Here is a 6971-nt window from a genome sequence, read left to right as displayed (position 1 = left end):
TCTGGTGCTCCGTGCTGTCGCATGGGGCATTGGGCGAAATCGTGGACATGGAGGACCTCGAGTATCGGCTCGAGGACTGGCCGGTATTAGCCCCGAGGGAGCCGCAAGAACAATTCCGCCGGAGGGTGATGGCGGTAACGAGCCTGTATATGGCTTCGGAAGAGGAGAGACTGTCCCCGAAGCAGTCTCTGGCTGAGCTCCGTTATCGAGCGGATCATTGCTCAAAAAATAAAAGACCGGCTATCTCAAAGAACATAAAGGAGCTGAAGGAGCGCATAGATTTTCTGGAGACTAGACTGGAGTTAATTTTACAGTCCTCGGGGAGTTTTCGCCAGCGGCTGGTGAGATGGAAGAAGTCCCTGGGGAAAAGAGTACAGAGACAGGGCCAGGAATCGGCCCAGGAATCGGCCCAGGAGACAAGCCTGGAGACAAGTCAGGAGGCAAGCGAGGGGTTAATCCCTGAATTGGAAGCAGCCTCAATCAAGCTGGGAGGAAGGGAGACGTCTGAGTGCAGCCAGGTGTCGGAGGGCAGCCTCCCCTGTGCACAGCGAGAGCGCGCTGTGGAGCACGAACTGAAAATACGAGACGGAGCAAGGCACCGGCCATCGGGTGTCTTGGTGTCGCTGAGCAGCTCGGAAGGCTCAGGGGAGTCGTGGTCGGAGTCGGAGGAGACCGGGTGCAGTGGCGGTCCCGGGGGACTTCTGATGGCCGAAATCAGGCAGGTACAGTCCCCACCGGTGAACTTTGGGGATTTCACATTCGGAGGGGATCCGGTGTCGGACGGCCTGTCTGACAAGGCCGAAAGGAGAAGGATGCGGAAGGCAAGGAAGGCAGGTAAGACTCCAATCATGGAGGAGCGGCTGGTGTATGTACCTCTTCCGAAGCCCGACGCATTCTCTGTACCCCGGGATGCCACTGCAAACCCCTCTGGTCAGCCTACTCCTGATCCTGCAGTGGATCAGGGGTCTGACGGAGGGGAGATTATGTGTAGCCCCCCTGCTCGGCAGGTTCAAAAGATCAAAAGCACTGCTGCCGCTAGAGCGAGTGGCGGTAGCAGTGCAGTGGCAAGACTGGCTGCGAGGCCGGATAGTGGAGCGGCAAATGAGAAGGTTGTGCTCGGGCCCAAGCAGCTGGGCACGGGAGCTGTGTGTATCCCCTTAGGGGAGAACAAATTGGTGCCGAGAGTGGTGCTCTCCTCAGCAAAGTTGCGCCTGGTGGAGGAAGAAGCAACCAGGAAAACAAAATCTGACATTGTGGCTGGTCCAGTAAGGGGGAAAGAAGCCTGCATGCAAAAAAACGCGCCTGTAGCAAAAAACGCAGGAAAAAACGCATGTGGTGTGAATGGGGGTGTGGAAAGGGAAAATTCAATTGTGATGGAGGATGGTGGGGAGAATGTTTCTGGAGAAGAAACAGGGTTGGGAAAGGTAAATGGTGTGAATGGTGTGGATGGAGGTGCAAGTGGGGGTATGATCTTGAATATGGGTGGGGGTGTAGAAAATATGGAATTGCAGGAGGTAGGCGCAGCTCCCGGAGGTGGCCCTAGTGTTCTGGAAGGAGAGTTGATGGAGGCTGGTCTAGGGGGAGACCCACTGAAAAGTGGGGCGCCAGTTGTTAAAGTGCCCATCGGGGCTCCGGGAGCTGTACAGGTTGGAAGGTCCTACGCTGCAGCCGCAGCGGGCCCAAGTGTCCCTTTGTCTGCTGGTGCCGTGCATGGTAACTTGCAACGGCGCCTTGCGGAGGCCCTAAGGAGAGGCGAGAGCTCTGTCCAGATAGGGGGTGAGCAGGTTGACCTGTCTTTCTGGTACGAGAAGTACGGACAGGCAGCCTTCCGAGAAAACCAAGGGAAGGGACCACCAGTGTTGTCCCTTCCGACAGGGGGACCCGGGGGTGTCCGCAGGAATGTGGCCCGTCTCCGGTGGGTTGGTAAGGAAGCAAGCCCCCCAAGATCTAAGGTTGTGGAGCTGCTCCTGGAGATGGGGTTCAGGGCTAATGACATCTATGCCCTGATCCATCCCTACGGCACCTCAGTGTTCGATGTCAGTTTCATGACGGCGGAGGGGTTGGAATCCTTCTGGTCCCGTCATGAGCTGGCACGGGCATTGCCCCAGTGGCAGGGTTTCGCCGTTCAAGCCGTTTCGAGGCAGAATGAGGTCATCAAGAGAGTGACCATTTTGACCAATAATGAGTCACTCTCTTGCATTGACATAATGACCTGGGTGGAGAGACATGGCGAGGTCAAAGGAATGCCCCAGAAAAACCGGGATGAGCATGGGATCTGGTCTGGGGCCTGGACCTTTTCCGTAAAATTAAAGGTCCAGGGGAACTCGGTGTCTCACATGCCCTCCTCTGCTTTCCTGGGGAGGGACAGGATCTTGGTCTTCTACCAGGGGCAGCCGAAGGTCTGTCACAAGTGCGGCAGCCCCACACATTTTAGCGCCCAGTGTAAGGAGAAGAGGTGTGCGCTGTGTGGGGCTCTGGGCCATCTTGCCGCCACGTGCAAGGACATAAGGTGCAACCTGTGTGGTGACCTTGGTCACCCCTTTAGCCGCTGTCCGCGCTCCTTCGCTAACCTGGTCTTTAACCCGGTGGCGCCTGGTCTGGCTAGTGGCAGTGGTCAAGGTCACGGTGTCGCTGGGGAAGGGGCTGGTGAGGATGGAGGGGTGATAGGGTCGAGGAAGGTAAGGACCCTGCCTTCTTCCAAATTTAGGAGGCAGGAGTGCCGTCGACTTGAGAGGGAGCAGGAGGGGCCCCAAAGCCATGGGGTTCAGTCTGCCGTCCCTCAGGAGGCTGGCATGTCTGCGGAGGCCCTTGGGGATGGTGGGGTAGAGGAGGAGATCAGGAGACTGGTCAGGAGGAGAGGAGAAGCCCCCTCTAGTGAGTCCTCATACTATGGTAGTTTGGATGAGGACGAAGTAAAGGGGCAAGATAAGAGAAAAGACACTGGTAGGAAGGCCCTGTATAAGACCAAAGGGGCCCCGTTAAAAACATCCAAGACCGGCCAGATCCCAAAGGAGGGTTTGACTGGCTCCCCCCTGATAGGGCTCTCCAACCGGTACCAGGCCCTTCGGGAGGACATCTCCTCCTCTTCGGAAGAAGGGGAGGGCGAGGGTGAGGTACCGGTGCGAAGGTCGGGTCCTTCGGGAGGTGCTGGACCCTCGAACCAGGTAGTGGGCCGAATACCTGAGGAAGGGGTTGTCACGGCACTGGTGGACAAAGGGGGAGGTGGGGAAATGGGGGAGGTAGTGGGGGAGGGGGATGGGAGTGTAAATAATATTGTTAAAAATGTTGTGGACTCACTTTCTCCTCTTTTGGTTCTAGATGGAAAAGACCTTTCCAAAGACATGGATCTCTCGGGTGCGAGTCTCAAGAGAGGCAACGAGGATTCCCCGGACCCAGATAGCGACGGGCTAACTGGGGGAGGGAAGAAGCTAGCGGTCGACCTCGATCACTCTTGATGGCGGTACCTACTCCGTTGACCCTGGCGAGTATTAATGTCGCCAGCATTAGGTCAGATGCGGCCAGATTCACGGCCTTTGATTTTCTCGGCCGGGTTGAGGCCGATGTTTTATTTTTGCAGGAGACCAGGGTGCCAGACCTGGCATCTGTCCATATGGCCAGGAAGGAGTGGAGGCATGGGCCATCTTACTGGTCTCTTGCGGCCGAGCCGTATAGCGGAGTAGCTGTCCTTTTCAGGACGGCGGAGGTAAAATGCCGACGAGTAATCGAGGTAGAAATGGGGAGGTGTCTGGTCCTGGACGTCTTCATGAAGGGGCAAGAGCTTAGGCTCATAAACATCTATGGTCCACAAACCAAGTGGGACCGCAAGTGCCTCTTTATGAAGATCAAGCCTTTTCTTTTTACCAGCCGCCAAGTGGTCTTTGGAGGAGACTTCAATACGGTTGTGAGACAGAAGGATCGGAGGGGCTCCAAAGACAGGCTGGGCTATGACAGCGTCGCTTTGAATAGCATAGTCAGTGAGGCTCGTCTGGTGGATGTCCACATTAGGCACACCCCGGACCACAGTGGTTTCACATACCATAGGGGTAGTCAGATTAGGTCTAGAATAGACAGGTTTTATTTGAAGGAGGAGGCTGTCTCCTCACCACTTGTGGTTGTGGAGGTAGAATTCTCCGATCACTGTTTAATTGTTTTTTCTTTGAACGTTGCAGAGACCCATCGGATGGGAAGGGGCTTTTGGAGATTGAATTCGGCACTCCTGGAAGAAGCGGACGTCAGACAGTCCTTTGAGGATTTTCTGCAGAGCCAGGTACCCCTTTTGGGCCTTTGTAACAGTAAGTCAGAGTGGTGGGAGATGCTCAAGAAACGCGCGGCAAAATTCTTCCGCCAGCTTTCCAACTTTAGGAGCCTGGCCGGACACTGTCTGTACCAGGACCTAAGAAGGAAACTCGAGCAGCTGGTCTCGACAGGGGGTAGCCGTAAGGATATCTCCTGTGTGAAATCATTGCTCAAGAGGTGTCAGTACGATAGGCACACATCCTTAGTTTTTGAGAGGGATTTCGGGAAGTATCGCTCGCCTGACCCTTACAAAAACTGTAGGATGTCAGTGGATTGCAAGTATGTGGCAGGACTGATCGACAGTACGGGATCCCTGAACAGGTCCAAATCAGGGATTCTGGAGGTGGTCAGATCCTTCTACTCACACCTCTTGAGTAAGAAGGAACTAGATCGAGACAAGATGTCGGCTTTCCTGGCTGAAACCATTCCGGAGCCAGGGATAAGCCCCTCTCTTGGCGTTTTGACAGAGGAAATCAAGGAAGGGGAAGTAAAGAGGGCGATTGAAGGGCTTGCTCTTAAGAAATCGCCGGGACCGGATGGCTTAACGTCCGAGTTTTACAAGACCTTTGGGGAAGCTTTGATTCCCCTCTTGACTGGGGTTTTTAATGAGTGTCTATCCTCGGGCACTCTACCAAAGTCAATGTGTAGGTCAGCCTTGATTCTGTTGTCAAAGGGTAAAGATCCGTCCCGTGTTGAGAACTGGCGTCCCATAGCGCTTCTCAATACGGACCGGAAGATTCTGGCTAAGATACTGTTTAACAGGTTGGTCGAGTTTGCACCGCGGCTCCTTTCGGGTGTCCAGCACTGCACTGTCCCGGGTCGTAGCACCTTTAGTGCTGTCCTGGGTGTCAGGGAGGCGGTGGAGCAGGGCAGAGCTGGGCACTGGAAGGGGTACATGCTGTCCTTGGATCAGGCAAAAGCGTTTGACAGAGTTGATCATGAGTATCTCTGGTCCACCCTTTTGAGATACGGTCTGCCTGGGGGGTTTGTGAATTGGCTGCAAACATTGTATGCAGGGGCTGAGACTTTCCCACTGGTGAACGGTTGGGTTGGTCGTCCTTTTGGGGTGGACTCTGGTGTCCGTCAGGGTTGTCCTCTTAGCCCGCTGCTATACGTGTTCGCGATCGACCCCTTCCTTGTGAGGGTTGACCGCGGGCCGTTGGTGGGTGTGAGGATGGACTTGGCGGTCGAGGAGTCTGCCGTAAGGACGATAGCGTACGCCGACGATGTCACTATCTTCGTCTCCTCGCAAGGGGAGGCGGAATGGGTGATGTCTGAGGTAGATCGCTACTCGGACGCGTCTGGGTCCAAGATCAATCTGGATAAGTGCGAAAGTCTCTGGTTGGGAGTGGGGGACCCAGATTTTTGTCTCCCAGACACCCTCCCTGTGCCCCAAGACACTGCAAAAGTTCTGGGCATAGATTTCGGCAGAGGAGACTATCCTACTCAAAATTGGGAGAGCAGACTGCAGATTGCCACCAAAAAGGTGAACCAGTGGAAAGGTTGGACTTTGACCTTCAGGGAAAGGATCAACTTGGGCAAAACATACCTGCTCCCGTTGTTTATTTATCTGGGCAGCATTTGTATCTTGCCAGAACCCTTCTGGACACGAATCTACAGCCTGTTTTTCCAACTGTTGTGGGGAAACAGGCTGAACCTAGTTAAGAGAGAGGTGACTTACCTAACAAGGAGACAAGGAGGGTTGGGTATGGTCAACCCGGTAGTGTTCCTGGTGGACACCTTTCTTAAATGTAACGTGGCAATCCTCTACAAAGAGAGGGCTCCTTTGTGGGTAGTTTCATGCAAGGTGTGGTTTCAGCCGTTCTTCCAGGAATGGGAGAACGGAGGGCGAGTGAAGGATCTTCGATCGCAGCGGGGGCATCTCCCGGCTTACGTTGCCCCGGTTCTGAAGGTTGTCCGCCGATGGTGTCTGGAGAAGGATGAGGTGATTGCGCTGCCGAGGAAACTCCTCGACAATAGGGTGATCACCTCCTATTTCCAGGCATCATTGGCCCTCAAGGACTGCCCAGGTAGGGATCTGAGGGAGGGACTAACATTGTTGAATTCAAATAGGATCCCCCAGAAGTATTGGGACTTGACCTGGCGCTGCTTCCATGGTAAGTTATATGTGAGGGGAAATTTGAAGTACAGGAACTCTGATGAAAGGGATTGTCCCCGGGAGGAGTGTGGCGACACGCTGGAAAGCATGGAGCACTTCCTGCTTCAGTGTCCCCTCAATATAGAGGTGTACAAACAGGTGGGAATCTCCATCGGGTGGCCAGAGATGGAGAGCCTCTCCTATGCTGAGTGGGCCTATGGGGCGTACAGAGAAGTTGGTAACAGGGACCGATGCACTTTATTCCTAGTTAGTGCAGTGGTCAGGTTCTACACGTGGAATGCACGGTGCCTAGTTTCGACGGGAAGAAAGACCCTCCAAAGGGGTGAGGTATGTAGTAACATCCTTGGTGACCTGGTGAAGGTGCGCTCTTTGGAGTTTGAAAGACTGGGTGCACGTAAGGCCTCCCGCCTATGGAGGGGTTTTTCTTTTGACGTGCCCTAGTCGTTCAAGCTTCTTCCTGGTGTAGGGCTGTATTTCAATCACCCTAGCCTTTTGTTTTGAATTATGATGTGGATGTTAAGGCTTGAGGACACCGAACCAGCGTACTCTTGAGACG

This window comes from Rhinoderma darwinii, unplaced genomic scaffold (genome assembly GCF_050947455.1).
Source record: "Rhinoderma darwinii isolate aRhiDar2 unplaced genomic scaffold, aRhiDar2.hap1 Scaffold_629, whole genome shotgun sequence".
Taxonomy (NCBI): domain Eukaryota; kingdom Metazoa; phylum Chordata; class Amphibia; order Anura; family Rhinodermatidae; genus Rhinoderma; species Rhinoderma darwinii.
The sequence above is the reverse complement of the archived record's forward strand: the minus strand, read 5'-3'. Positions refer to the sequence as shown.